Raw genomic sequence first — 16,089 nt, 5'->3', positions numbered from 1 at the left:
GAATTTTTAACAATTATTTAAAATTTCCCTAAGGTTAAAATTTCTGTTAAAGTTTGATTCAGCTTGAGATTTAGCTGTGAGAATTGCTCTTTTATAGAGAGACAGCCTTTGGGTACTTGAGTTTTTCAGTGCTGACTTAATTAAGTTTTAGAACACCCCCAGGCACTTGTCAAAGCTCTCGTGTCCATTCCTATCCCCTTCCAGAAAAGGCAAGAGGGGAAGCTGACAAAGCTTCTGCATTTTGATTTGGTTTCTCAGACAAAATCTGCCATGTTGGCAGGTGGGGTTTCTCATTAGCCCAGAGATCATTTGGCTAAATAATTCTTCACCTTGCCCTGGAGTCAGGGCCCTTTTTTGTCAACTTGCCTGTTGCCCTCCGATGGGGCTGCCTTTCAGAAGAGGATCTCCAGAATGCAGAAAGCAGAATCTCCCTTTTGCCTGCCCCAGCCATCTTGAAGAGAGCCTCTCCTCAGTGCTCCATGTCACTTTGCACAAGGGCTGGTGCAGCTGGGCTGGGGCCAGAGTGGCTCCGACCCAGTTCTGGAGCCCCTTTTAATGCCACTCTGGCAATCTGGAAGCAGAGGTCCCACAGGTTGTTGCATGCAATCAAAAAGAATATATTGTCATGGATATTTATAGCTATTTCCATGAGTCTTTGGACTCCATAGACATGTTTATTGGGTAACTATGTAAGAGCGAAATTGGTAAGTCGAATGGAAATTTGTTCTAGTAATTGTGAAAAATGTCAAATTGCTGTCTCAAAAAAGCGTAATTGTTCAAACTCCCACTAAGTCTGACTCTAGGGCCTATTTCCTCCCTACCTTTGTCAACACTGGGTATAAAATCAGATTTTTTCATCTTTGCTGATCAGAAAGGTGAAAAATGATGTTGGGTTGTTTAAACTTGTATTTATTTATTTAGGAGTGAGATTGAAATTCTTTTCATGTACTTATTGGTCATTTCTTTTTCTTTCCCTGTGGACTTTTATTCATGTCCTTTGCCCATTTTTTGGTCCATTTTTATTGAATTGTAAGAACCACTGACCTATGGAGCTGATGTGTCAAAATTTAATGACTTAATATCAGTGTCCTCTTCCTGGTTCCTTGCTCCATGACCCATATGAAGTCTATTGGTCTGAAATTAAAAATAGGCAGAGAGGAGCTCTTTGGTATCCCTTACCCACACACACCTTTGAGGCTTCAATTTCTATAACCAGGAGAATTCTGTTTCTGATAACCTCAGGTTCTAAAGGAAAGAGGCTATTAAAAGAATGTGAGATGCTCTGAAACTAAGCCATCCTGGATCCAACTGGTTATGACAAGAATGTGACCCACACTGAAAACCCCTCACTGTCATTATCCTAATCCAGCTCGGAGAAATCATTTCTGTTCTTCAGCTGCCTGGGTTGGCTAAAAAGTATACACTTAGAAGGAACCTTGCTTTGTATCACTTTAGCTGTTTCTTAGGTTTAATATTCATTATCACATGCTCTCATATATTCTGAGCAAAACAGGCTGTAAATAAGATGGGTGACCTGTGACTAGATGAAGATCTTCATATTGTTTATTTGCAGGTGTTCAAAAATACCAGCAGGAAGACCCTTTATTGATTTCCCAACTGAGTATTTCAGTACATTGTGATTGTCTTATCACCCTTCTAACCCCATTTACCTGATGATGACAAATATATCCTTTGATCTGATCATCTAAATTTCAGAGTAGGAGGTTTGAGTACCTGACTGAGAATTGAGATATCTGGCTTTTCCATACACACACCTGATTTTGTTTATTGAGTGCCTGTGAATGCATTATTAACTATTCCCATCTCATTTGTCAATTTCTCTGTTGTTTGGGAGATAATATTCAGTGAATTTATAGCGTCTGTAATGAAAGACACTGATGGGAAAAAATTCACTGTATTCTTCATCCTTACTCTCTGCTACTGAAAGCAAAAGTTAAAGAGCAAATATTGAAGGAAGCAAGGAAAAGATACATTAAATACAGAAGAACAAGAATTGAAATTACAGAACGTCACTCATAAGAAATACGTAAAGGACAGAAGGTAATGGAGGGGCATCTTTAAAGTGCTGAAAACAAAACTGTCTATTCAGAAGTCTATATCTAGTGGGAAAAAAATCTTTCAAAAATGGAGAAGAAACAAAGACTTTTTTGGACAAGCAAAAGCTGAGAGAATTCATTATCAGCAGACCTGCCATTATAAGACAAGATAAAGTTAGGTGTTTGGGGGTCTGATATTTAAGGTTCTCTAAGACTCTTGGATCTATGGTTTGATGTATTTCATTAATTTTGGACATTTTTTGGCTTCTCCTCAAATATATCCTCTGCCCTGTTATCTTTCCCTCTTCTTCTAAGATTCCAGTTACACATGTAATAGGTCATTTGGATATTGTCCCATAGCTCGTAGTGCTGTCTTCTAATTACTTCCTTCTTTTTTTCCATTTCTGTTCAATCTGGGTAATTTCGGTTGACCTATATTCAGGTTCACTCATCATTTCCTAGGCTGTGTCCAGTCTCTTGATGAGCTGTCAAAGGCACCCCTCATCTCTATCACAGTGTTGCTTATTTATGGCATTTCCAGCTGGTTCTTTCTCAGATTTCCATCTCTCTGCTGGAATTCCCCATTTGTCTGTGCATATTGCTAACTTTTTTCTTTAGAGTCTCTAGTTTATTAATCATAACTCATTCAAATTCCTTGTCTGTTAGATCCAACACCTGAGTAATCTCTGAGTCTGGTTCTGTTGATTGCTTTATTTCTTGACAGTTTTTTCTTGCTTTTTTTTCATGGTTTCATAACCTTTGACTAAATGTTGGGTATCCTGTGCAGGACAGTAAAGGTGAAGGTAAATAACATTTAATCGTGGAAGTGGGCACACCTCTTTTCTTCTAGGCTTTCTGTGTAGAGGTGGTTGTTAATCAAGTCAGCAGCTGAACTGGTTTTGGTCTGGTGGTTGCTGTGGTTATCTTTCATGCACCACCAGCTTCAAATTCCTCTAACTTTATTTCATGCTGACGGTGGGTTTTTTTCTCAATGTTCCTGCTCCTTCTCCAGCTTTCAGCCTTCCCCACGCACCACAGCGAATGTCTGTCTCCAAGATCTTACTCCTTCCTCAGCAACAGACTGCTGTTCCCGCTTATTCAATGCCTCTTAGCCTGGCCAACAGGCCGGCAGCAGGGACAGCGGTACTTGCTGTTCTCCTGATCCAGCCTCAGTACCAGGCAGGTGTTGTGCGTCCCTCGATTTGAGGATTAGAGCTTTCTCAGGAATCCAGTCCTTCCTCCCTGTGGTAGCCATGTGTTTTAGGTTGTTCTTGGGCTCAAGAGTTTTCTGCCCCCATCCCCCAGGGCAGACCTCTAATCTCTGAACCCTAGGTGGTCTCCTGTCCCTCTTCAGGGGTGGTGATCTTCATCTTGTACCCTTCCCCCACTTACACTGGGTCCCCGGGGGGCAGGACTTGCCTTGCCCCTAGTGGCTTAAGGCCAGAGGTGAGAAGGTTCTGGACAGGGCTTTTTATGTTTTCCTGTAGCATCAGCGGCTCCTACCTCCGTGACTACACCACGGAGGGAGCTTCCTGTTGTCCCACCTGCCCCCATCTCTCCTGAGAGCACCTGGTGGAGGTCCTTGGAGAAGAGTCGGAGTGTATGTCGGCTCTTCCTGTGTCTGCAGTTTCTCTGATACCTGCAACTCCCATGCCCTGTGTCTGCAGTTTCTCTGATACCTGCAACTCCCATGCTAGGCCACATTCAATCTCTAGTGATTTACTTAAAATTTTAGCTGAATTATTCTTTTTTTTTGTAGATAATTATTTTTTATTGAAGGGTAGTTGACACACAGTATTACATTACATTAGTTTCAGGTGTACAACATAGTGATTCAACATTTATATACATGACAATTCTAGGTTCCAGCTATCACCCTACCAAGCTGTTACAATATCTTGACTATATTCCTTATGCTATACATTACATCCCGGTTACTTATTTATTTTACAATTGGAAGTGTGTACTTTTTTTTTTTTGTGAGGGCATCTCTCATATTTATTGGTCAAATGGTTGTTAACAACAATAAAATTCTGTATAGGGAAGTCAATGCTCAATGAACAATCATTAATCCACCCCAAGCCTAATTTTCGTCAGTCTCCAATCTTCTGAGACATAACAAACAAGTTCTTACATGGAGAACAAATTCTTACATAGTGAATAAGTTACATAGTGAATAGTACAAGGGCAGTCATCACAGATCATGCATTATGAACTATAAACAGTTCAAATATGAATACTCATTTGATTTTTATACTTGATTTATATGTGGATACCACATTTCTCTCTTTATTATTATTATTTTTAATAAAATGCTGAAGTGGTAGATAGATACAAGATAAAGGTAGGAAACATAGTTTAGTGTTGTAAGGGAGCAAATGTAGATGATCAGGTGTGTGCCTGTAGACTATGTGTTAATCCAAGCTAGACCAGGGCAATAAAACATCCACGTATGCAGAAGATTTCTCTCAGAACAGGGGGGGTGAGGTTCTAAGCCTCACCTCTGTTGATCCCCAATTTCTCACCTGATGACCCCCCTGCGACTGTGCCTGTCTTAGGTTGTTCCTCCCTTGAGGAATCTTACCCATCTCTGGCTAACCAGTCATCCTCCAGGGCCATACAGGGAAATGTTAAGTTGGTAAGTGAGAGAGAAGCCTTATTGTTTGAAAAGGTTAGCTTTTTATTTCTTTGCATATTTATGCCCTGAAGCTTCTATGCGCAGCATTTGTCTTGAGGTATCTTTACCACTTGGAAGAATTATGATACTCGGTAAATTTGATATGAGGCACGAATTCTATTTAAGGGTTGTAATTAGGAAGGAAGAAGAAAAGCTATAGAAGTAGCAGGCGGCAGAAAACATGGGAAGATTGATTATTTCTTTGACATATCTTCTTGTAGAGTAACTTCAGCATGTATAGGTTTTAAGCTACTACTTAAATTGCGCACACACATTAACATAACAGGAGTATAGTTACATAACCAAAGCATACCTGTAATTACCAGCCATCTCCAGTGAAACCAAGAAAACCAGTTAGGCACCTTAGGCATTTGTGAAAACTTATCTATGATATGGTGGATATTGTCCAACTGAACTTGAACAGTCTGAGAGAAATCAGACAAATTAAAACAACCCATTCCTGGGGACTGTTCACATCCCTTATGTTCTTTTAACAGTAAATAGTCTGTAGTTGTAAGATTTTGGAGCGCTACAATTTGCACTTCTCCTAATTCTTGGTTGAGTTCCAACAGTATAGATCCAGTCAAATTTGTTGTTTTACTGTATGCACAGGCCAGCTTAGATATCTCCTTCTTCATTCCCATGGCAAGTCCAGGAACTGGTGGGATGAGTGCATCTACAGCTGTAGCAGTGCGTGGATCTTTGTTGGGGTTTTTTGATGATCATCTTCTGGCATGAGTCTTCCAGAGAGTGCTGATGTTGGAAGTTCTTTTTCATATCGTATCTTAGTTCATTTTCGGGGTAGCCAAATTAGGCTTTCATCCTCTGTATAAACACAAACAGACCCTTTGCCTACACTTTTATATGCCCTTTATACCCTTGTGTAGAACTCATTGGAGGTTACCACACAGGAATTGCCCTTTTTTTTTTTTTTGGTATCACTAATCTATACTTACATGACAAATATTATGTTTACTAGGCTCTCCCCTATACCAGCCCCTATAAACCCCTTTACAGTCACTGTCCATCAGCATAGCAAAATGTTGTAGAATCACTACTTGCCTTCTCTGTGTTGTACAGCCCTCCCTTTTCTCCTACCCCCCCATGCATGCTAATCTTAATACCCTCCTACTTCTCCCCCCGCTTATCCCTCCCTACCCACCCATCCTCCCCAGTCCCTTTCCCTTTGGTACCCGTTAGTCCATTCTTGAGTTCTGTGATTCTGCTGCTGTTTTGTTCCTTCAGTTTTTCCTTTGTTCTTATATTCCACAGATAAGTGAAATCATTTGGTATTTCTCTTTCTCCGCTTGGCTTGTTTCACTGAGCATAATACCCTCCAGCTCCATCCATGTTGCTGCAAATGATTGGATTTGCCCTTTTCTTATGGCTGAGTAGTATTCCATTGTGTATATGTACCACCTCTTCTTTATCTATTCATCTTCGATGGACATTTAGGGTGCTTCCAATTCTTGGCTATTGTAAATAGTGCTGCGATAAACATAGGGGTGCACTGATCTTTCTCATACTTGATTGCTGCATTCTTAGGGTAAATTCCTAGGAGTGCAATTCCTGGGTCAAATGGTAAGTCTGTTTTGAGCATTTTGATGTACCTCCATACTGCTTTCCACAATGGTTGAACTAACTTACATTCCCACCAGCAGTGTAGGAGGGTTCCCCTTTCTCCACAGCCTCGCCAACACTTGTTGTTGTCTGTCTTTTGGATGGCAGCCATCCTTACTGGTGTGAGGTGATACCTCATTGTAGTTTTAATTTGCATTTCTCTGATAATTAGTGATGTGGAGCATCTTTTCATGTGTCTGTTGGCCATCTGTATTTCTTTTTTGAAGAACTGTCTGTTCAGTTCTTCTGCCCATTTTTTAATTGGGTTATTTGTTTTTTCTTTGTTGAGGCATGTGAGCTCTTTATATATTCTGGACATCAAGCCTTTATTGGATGTGTCATTTTCAAATATATTCTCCCATACTGTAGGGTTCCTTTTTGTTCTATTGATGGTGTCTTTTGCTGTACAGAAGCATTTCAGCTTAATATAGTCCCACTTACTCATTTTTGCTGTTGTTTTCCTTGCCTGGGGAGATATGTTCAAGAAGAGGTCACTCATGTTTATGTCTAAGAGGTTTTTGCCTATGTTTTCTTCCAAGAGTTTAATGGTTTCATGACTTACATTCAGGTCTTTGATCCATTTTGAGTTTACTTTTGTATATGGGGTTAGACAATGGTCCAGTTTCATTCTCCTACATGTAGCTGTCCAATTTTGCCAGCACCATCTGTTGAAGAGACTGTCATTTCGCCATTGTATATCCATGGCTCCTTTATCAAATATTAATTGACCATATATGTCTGGGTTAATGTCTGGATTCTCTAGTCTGTTCCATTGGTCTGTGGCTCTGCTCTTGTGCCAGTACCAAATTGTCTTGATTACTATGGCTTTATAGTAGAGTTTGAAGTTGGGGAGTGAGATCTCCCCTACTTTATTCTTCTTTCTCAGGATTGCTTTGGCTATTTGGGTTCTTTGGTGTTTCCATAGGAATTTTTGAATTATTTGTTCCAGTTCATTGAAGAATGTTGCTGGTAGTTTCATAGGGATTGCATCAAATCTGTATATTGCTTTGGGCAGGATGGCCATTTTGACGATATTAATTCTTCCTAGCCACGAGCCTGGGATGAGTTTCCATCTGTTAGTGTCCCCTTTAATTTCTCTTAAGAGTGACTTGTAGTTTTCAGAGTATAAGTCTTTCACTTCTTTGGTTAGGTTTATTCCTAGGTATTTTATTTTTTTGGATGCAATTGTGAATGGAGTTGTTTTCCTGATTTCTCTTTCTGTTGGTTCATTGTTAGTATACAGGAAAGCCACAGATTTCTGTGTGTTGATTTTGTATCCTGCAACTTTGTTGTGTTCCGATATCAGTTCTAGTAGTTTTGGGGTGGAGTCTTTAAGGTTTTTTATGTACAGTGTCATGTCATCTGCAAATAGTGACAGTTTAACTTCTTCTTTACCAATCTGGATTCCTTGTATTTCTTTATTTTGTCTGATTGCCGTGGCTAGGACCTCCAGTACTATGTTAAATAACAGTGGAGAGAGTGGGCATCCCTGTCTAGTTCCCGATCTCAGAGGAAATGTTTCAGCTTCTCGCTGTTCAATATAATGTTGGCTGTGGGTTTATCATAGATGGCCTTTATTATGTTGAGGTACTTGCCCTCTATTCCCATTTTGCTGAGAGTTTTTAACATGAATGGATGTTGAACTTTGTCAAATGCTTTTTCAGCATCTATGGAGATGATCATGTGGTTCTTGTCTTTCTTTTTGTTGATGTGGTGGATGATGTTGATGGACTTTCAAATGTTGTACCATCCTTGCATCCCTGGGATGAATCCCACTTGGTCATGGTGTATGATCCTTTTGATGTATTTTTGAGTTCGGTTTGCTAATATTTTGTTGAGTATTTTTGCATCTACGTTCATCAGGGATATTGGTCTGTAGTTTTCTTTTTTGGTGGGGTCTTTGCCTGGTTTTGGTATTAGGGTGATGTTGGTGGCTTCATAGAATGAGTTTGGAAGTATCTCCTCTTCCTCTATTTTTTGGAAAACTTTAAGGAGAATGGGTATTATGTCTTCCCTGTATGTCTGATAAAATTCCGAGGTAAATCCATCTGGCCCGGGGGTTTTGTTCTTTGGTAGTTTTTTGATTACCGCTTCAATTTCGTTGCTGGTAATTGGTCTGTTTAGATTTTCTGTTTCTTTCTGGGTCAGTCTTGGAAAGTTGTATTTTTCTAGGAAGTTGTCCATTTCTCCTAGGTTTCCCAGCTTGTTAGCATATAGGTTTTCATAGTATGCTCTAATAATTCTTTGTATTTCTGTGGGGTCCGTCGTGATTTTTCCTTTCTCATTTCTGATACTGTTGATTTGTGTTGACTCTCTTTTCTTCTTAATAAGTCTGGCTAGAGGCTTATCTATTTTGTTTATTTTCTCGAAGAACCAGCTCTTGGTTTCATTGATTTTTGCTATTGTTTTATTCTTCTCAATTTTATTTATTTCTTCTCTGATCTTTATTAAGTCCCTCCTTCTGCTGACTTTAGGCCTCTTCTGTTCTTCTTTTTCCAATTTCAATAATTGTGACATTAGACCATTCATTTGGGATTGCTCTTCCTTTTTTTTTTTTTTTTTTTAAGAAAATTAACCCTTTATATGTCATGTTCTGAATATTTTTACTAATGTGTTATTTGTCCTTGGGTTTTATTTTTTTATTTTTATTTTTTTTAATAATTATTTTTTTATTGAAGGGTAGTTGACGCACAGTATTACATTACATTAGTTTCAAGTGTACAACACAGTGGTAGAACATTTATATACATAATTCGAGGTTCCAGCTATCACCCTACCAAGCTGTTACATTATCTTGACTATATTCCTTATGCTATACATTACATCCCGGTTACTTATTTATTTTACCATTGGAAGTCTGTCCTTTTTTTTTTTTTTTTTTTTTTTTTTGTGAGGGCATCTCTCATATTTATTGATCAAATGATTGTTAACGACAATAAAATTCTGTATAGGGGAGTCAATGCTCAATGCACAATCATTAATCCACCCCAAGCCTAATTTTCGTCAGTCTCCAATCTTCTGAGGCATAACAAACAAGTTCTTACATGGAGAACAAATTCTTACATAATGAATAAGTTACATAGTGAACTGTACAAGGGCAGTCATCACAGAAACTTTCGGTTTTGCTCATGCATTATGAACTATAAACAGTCAGTTCAAATATGAATACTCATTTGGTTTTTTTTTTTTTTTTTTTTTTTTAATAATTATTTTTTATTGAAGGGTAGTTGACACACAGTATTACATTACATGAGTTTCAAGTGTACAACACAGTGGTAGAACATTTATATACATAATTCTAGGTTCCAGCTATCACCCTACCAGGCTGTTACAATATCTTGACTATATTCCTTATGCTATACATTACATCCCGGTTACTAATTTATTTTACCATTGGAAGTCTGTCCTTTTTTTTTTTTTTTTTTTTTTTTTGTGAGGGCATCTCTCATATTTATTGATCAAATGCTTGTTAACGACAATAAAATTCTGTATAGGGGAGTCAATGCTCAATGCACAATCATTATTCCACCCCAAGCCTAATTTTTGTCAGTCTCCAATCTTCTGAGGCATAACAAACAAGTTTTTACATGTAGAACAAATTCTTACATAATGAATAAGTTACATAGTGAACAGTACAAGGGCAGTCATCACAGAAACTTTCGGTTTTGCTCATGCATTATGAACTATAAACAGTCAGTTCAAATATGAATACTGATTTGGTTTTTATACTTGATTTATATGTGGATACCACATTTCTCTCTTTATTATTATTATTTTTAATAAAATGCTGAAGTGGTAGGTAGATACAAGATAAAGGTAGAAAACATAGTTTAGTGTTGTAAGAGAGCACATGTAGATGATCAGGTGTGTGCCTGTAGACTATGTGTTAATCCAAGCTAGACAAGGGCAATAAAACATCCACGTATGCAGAAGATTTCTCTCAGAACGGGGGGGTGAGGTTCTAAGCCTCACCTCTGTTGATCCCCAATTTCTCACCTGATGGCCCCCCTGCGACTGTGCCTGTCTTAGGTTGTTCCTCCCTTGAGGAATCTTACCCGTCTCTGGCTAACCAGTCATCTTCCAGGGCCATACAGGGAAATGTGAAGTTGGTAAGTGAGAGAGAAGCCTTATTGTTTGAAAAGGTTAGATTTTTACATCTTTGCATATTTATGCCCTGTGGCTTCTATGCCCAGCATTTGTCTTGAGGTATCTTTACCACTTGGAAGAATTATGATACTCGATAAATTTGATACGAGGCACGAATTCTATTTAAGGGTTGTAATTAGGAAGGAAGAAGAAAAGCTGTAGAAGTAGCAGGCGGAAGAAAACATGGGAAGATTGATTATTTCTTTGGCATATCTTCTTGTAGAGTAACTTCAGCATGATAGGTTTTAAGCTACTACTTAAATTGCGCACACACATTAACATAATAGGAGTATAGTTACATAACCAAAGCATATCTGTAATTACCAGCCATCTCTAGTGAAACCAAGAAAACCAGTTAGGCACCTTAGGCATTTGTGAAAACTTATCTATGATATGGTGGATATTGTCCAACTGAACTTGAACAGTCTGAGAGAAATCAGACAAATTAAAACAACCCATTCCTGGGGACTGTTCACATGCCATATGTTCTTTTAACAGTAAATAGTCTGTAGTTGTAAGACTTTGGAGCGCTACAATTTGCACTTCTCCAAATTCTTGGTTGAGTTCCAACAGTATAGATCCAGTCAAATTTGTTGTTTTACTGTATGCACAGGCCAGCTTAGATATCTCCTTCCTCATTCCCATGGCAGGTCCAGGAGCTGGTGGGATGAGTGCATCTACAGCTGTAGCAGTGCATGGATCTTTGTTGGGGTTTTTTGATGATCATCTTCTGGCATGAGTCTTCCAGAGAGTGCTGATGTTGGAAGTTCTTTTTCATATCGTATCTTAGTTCATTTTCGGGGTAGCCCAATTAGGCTTTGATCTTCTGTATAGACGCAAACAGACCCTTTGCCTACACTTTTATATGCCCTTTATACCCTTGTGTAGAACTCGTTGGAGGTTACCACACAGGAACTGCCCTTTTTTTTTTTCTTTGTTTTTGGTATCACTAATCTACACTTACATGACGAATATTATGCTTACTAGGCTCTCCCCTATACCAGGTCTCCCCTATAAACCCCTTTACAGTCATTGTCCATCAGCATAGCAAAATGTTGTAGAATCACTACTTGCCTTCTCTGTGTTGTACAGCCCTCCCTTTTCTCCTACCCCCCCATGCATGTTAATCTTAATACCCCGCTACTTCTCCCCCCGCTTATCCCTCCCTACCCACCCATCCTCCCCAGTCCCTTTCCCTTTGGTACCCGTTAGTCCATTCTTGAGTTCTGTGATTCTGCTGCTGTTTTGTTCCTTCAGTTTTTCCTTTGTTCTTATATTCCACAGATAAGTGAAATCATTTGGTATTTCTCTTTCTCCGCTTGGCTTGTTTCACTGAGCATAATACCCTCCAGCTCCATCCATGTTGCTGCAAATGATTGGATTTGCCCTTTTCTTATGGCTGAGTAGTATTCCATTGTGTATATGTACCACCTCTTCTTTATCCATTCATCTATTGATGGACATTTAGGTTGCTTCCAATTCTTGGCTATTGTAAATAGTGCTGCAATAAACATAGGGGTGCATCTGTCTTTCTCAAACTTGATTGCTGCGTTCTTAGGGTAAATTCCTAGGAGTGCAATTCCTGGGTCAAATGGTAAGTCTGTTTTGAGCATTTTGATGTACCTCCATACTGCTTTCCACAATGGTTGAACTAACTTACATTCCCACCAGCAGTGTAGGAGGGTTCCCCTTTCTCCACAGCCTCGCCAACATTTGTTGTTGTTTGTCTTTTGGATGGCAGCCATCCTTACTGGTGTGAGGTGATACCTCATTGTAGTTTTAATTTGCATTTCTCTGATAATTAGCGATGTGGAGCATCTTTTCATGTGTCTGTTGGCCATCTGTATTTCTTTTTTGGAGAACTGTGTGTTCAGTTCCTCTGCCCATTTTTTAATTGGGTTATTTGTTTTTTGTTTGTTGAGGCGTGTGAGCTCCTTATATATTCTGGACGTCAAGCCTTTATCGGATGTGTCATTTTCAAATATATTCTCCCATACTGTAGGGATCCTTCTTGTTCTATTGATGGTGTCTTTTGCTGTACAGAAGCTTTTCAGCTTAATATAGTCCCACTTACTCATTTTTGCTGTTGTTTTCCTTGCCCGGGGAGATATGTTCAAGAAGAGGTCACTCATGTTTATGTCTAAGAGGTTTGTGCCTATGTTTTCTTCCAAGAGTTTAATGGTTTCATGACTTACATTCAGGTCTTTGATCCATTTTGAGTTTACTTTTGTATATGGGGTTAGACAATGGTCCAGTTTCATTCTCCTACATGTAGCTGTCCAGTTTTGCCAGCACCACCTGTTGAAGAGGCTGTCATTTCGCCATTGTATGTCCATGGCTCCTTTATCAAATATTAATTGACCATATATGTCTGGGTTAATGTCTGGATTCTCTGGTCTGTTCCATTGCTCTGTGGCTCTGCTCTTGTGCCAGTACCAAATTGTCTTGATTACTATGGCTTTATAGTAGAGCTTGAAGTTGGGGAGTGAGATCCCCCCTACTTTATTCTTCTTTCTCAGGATTGCTTTGGCTATTCGGGGTCTTTTGTGTTTCCATATGAATTTTTGAATTATTTGTTCCAGTTCATTGAAGAATGTTGCTGGTAGTTTCATAGGGATTGCATCAAATCTGTATATTGCTTTGGGCAGGATGGCCATTTTGACGATATTAATTCTTCCTAGCCACGAGCCTGGGATGAGTTTCCATCTGTTAGTGTCCCCTTTAATTTCTCTTAAGAGTGACTTGTAGTTTTCAGAGTATAAGTCTTTCACTTCTTTGGTTAGGTTTATTCCTAGGTATTTTATTTTTTTGGATGCAATTGTGAATGGAGTTGTTTTCCTGATTTCTCTTTCTGTTGGTTCATTGTTAGTATACAGGAAAGCCACAGATTTCTGTGTGTTGATTTTGTATCCTGCAACTTTGCTGTATTCCGATATCAGTTCTAGTAGTTTTGGGGTGGAGTCTTTAGGGTTTTTTATGTACAGTATCATGTCATCTGCAAATAGTGACAGTTTAACTTCTTCTTTCCAATCTGGATTCCTTGTATTTCTTTATTTTGTCTGATTGCCGTGGCTAGGACCTCCAGTACTATGTTAAATAACAGTGGAGAGAGTGGGCATCCCTGTCTAGTTCCTGATCTCAGAGGAAATGCTTTCAGCTTCTCGCTGTTCAATATAATGTTGGCTGTGGGTTTATCATAGATGGCCTTTATTATGTTGAGGTACTTGCCCTCTATTCCCATTTTGCTAAGAGTTTTTAACATGAATGGATGTTGAACTTTGTCAAATGCTTTTTCAGCATCTATGGAGATGATCATGTGGTTCTTGTCTTTCTTTTTGTTGATGTGGTGGATGATGTTGATGGACTTTCAAATGTTGTACCATCCTTGCATCCCTGGGATGAATCCCACTTGGTCATGGTGTATGATCCTTTTGATGTATTTTTGAGTTCGGTTTGCTAATATTTTGTTGAGTATTTTTGCATCTACGTTCATCAGGGATATTGGTCTGTAGTTTTCTTTTTTGGTGGGGTCTTTGCCTGGTTTTGGTATTAGGGTGATGTTAGCTTCATAGAATGAGTTTGGGAGTATCCCCTCCTACTCTATTTTTTGGAAAACTCTAAGGAGAATGGGTATTATGTCTTCCCTGTATGTCTGATAAAATTCCGAGGTAAATCCATCTGGCCCGGGAGTTTTGTTCTTTGGTAGTTTTTTGATTACCGCTTCAATTTCGTTGCTGGTAATTGGTCTGTTTAGATTTTCTGTTTCTTCCTGGGTCAATCTTGGAAGGTTATATTTTTCTAGGAAGTTGTCCATTTCTCCTAGGTTTCCCAGCTTGTTAACATATAGGTTTTCATAGTATTCTCCAATAATTCTTTGCATTTCTGTGGGGTCCGTCATGATTTTTCCTTTCTCGTTTCTGATACTGTTGATTTGTGTTGACTCTCTTTTCTTCTTAATAAGTCTGTCTAGAGGCTTATCTATTTTGTTTATTTTCTCAAAGAACCAGCTCTTAGTTTCATTGATTTTTGCTATTGTTTTATTCTTCTCAATTTTATTTATTTCTTCTCTGATCTTTATTAAGTCCCTCCTTCTGCTGACCTTAGGCCTCATCTGTTCTTCTTTTTCCAATTTCAATAATTGTGACATTAGACCATTCATTTGGGATTGCTCTTCCTTTTTTAAATATGCTTGGATTGCTATATACTTTCCTCTTAAGACTGCTTTTGCTGCGTCCCACAGAAGTTGGGGCTTAGTGTTGTTGTTGTCATTTGTTTCCATATATTGCTGGATCTCCATTTTGATTTGGTCATTGATCCATTGATTATTTAGGAGCGTGTTGTTAAGCCTCCATGTGTTTGTGAGCCTCTTTGCTTTCTTTGTACAGTTTATTTCTAGTTTTATGCCTTTGTGGTCTGAAAAGTTGGTTGGTAGGATTTCAATCTTTTGGAATTTTCTGAGGCTCTTTTTGTGGCCCAGTATGTGGTCTATTCTGGAGAATGTTCCATGTTCACTTGAGAAGAATGTATATCCTGTTGGTTTTGCATGTAGAGTTCTGTAGATGTCTATTAGGTCCATCTGCTCTACTGTGTTTTTCAGTGCTTCCGTGTCCTTACTTATTTTCTGCCCGGTGGATCTATCCTTTGGGGTGAGTGGTGTGTTGAAGTCTCCTAGAATGAATGCATTGCAGTCTATTTCCCCCTGTAGTTCTGTTAGTATTTGTTTCACATATGCTGGTGCTCCTGTGTTGGGTGCATATATATTTAGAATGGTTATATCCTCTTGTTGGACTGAGCCCTTTATCATTATGTAGTGGTCTTCTTTATCTCTTGTTACTTTCTTTGTTTTGAAGTCTATTTTGTCTGATATTAGTACTGCAACCCCTGCTTTCTTCTCGCTGTTGTTTGCCTGAAATATGTTTTTCCATCCCTTGACTTTTAGTCTGTACATGTCTTTGGGTTTGAGGTGAGTTTCTTGTAAGCAGCATATAGATGGGTCTTGCTTTTTTATCCATTCTATTACTCTGTGTCTTTTGATTGGTGCATTCAACACATTAACATTTAGGGTGACTATTGAAAGATATGTACTGATTGCCATTGCAGGCTTTAAATTCGTGGTTACCAAAGGTTCAAGGTTAGCCTCTTTAGGATCTTACTACCTAACTTGGCTCATTTATTGAGCTGTTATATACACTATCTGGAGATTCTTTTCTTCTCTTCCTTCTTATTCCTCCTCCTTGATTCTTCATATGTTGGGTGTTTTGTGCTGTGCTCTTTCTAGGAGTGCTCCCATCTAGAGCAGTCCCTGTAAGATGTTCTGTAGAGGTGATTTGTGGAAAGCAAATTCCCTCAGCTTTTGTTTGTCTGGGAATTGTTTAATCCCACCGTCTCATTTGAATGATAGTCGTGCTGGATACAGTATCCTTGGTTCAAGGCCCTTCTGTTTCATTGTATTAAATATATCATGCCATTCTCTTCTGGCCTGTAGGGTTTCTGTCGAGAAGTCTGATGTTAGCTTGATGGGTTTTCCTTTATAGGTGACCTTTTTCTCTCTAGCTGCCTTTAAAACTCTTTCCTTGTCCTTGATGTTTG

This window comes from Manis pentadactyla, chromosome 1, assembly GCF_030020395.1.
Source record: "Manis pentadactyla isolate mManPen7 chromosome 1, mManPen7.hap1, whole genome shotgun sequence".
Classification (NCBI taxonomy): Eukaryota; Metazoa; Chordata; class Mammalia; order Pholidota; family Manidae; genus Manis; species Manis pentadactyla.
This window is presented reverse-complemented; position numbering follows the sequence as displayed.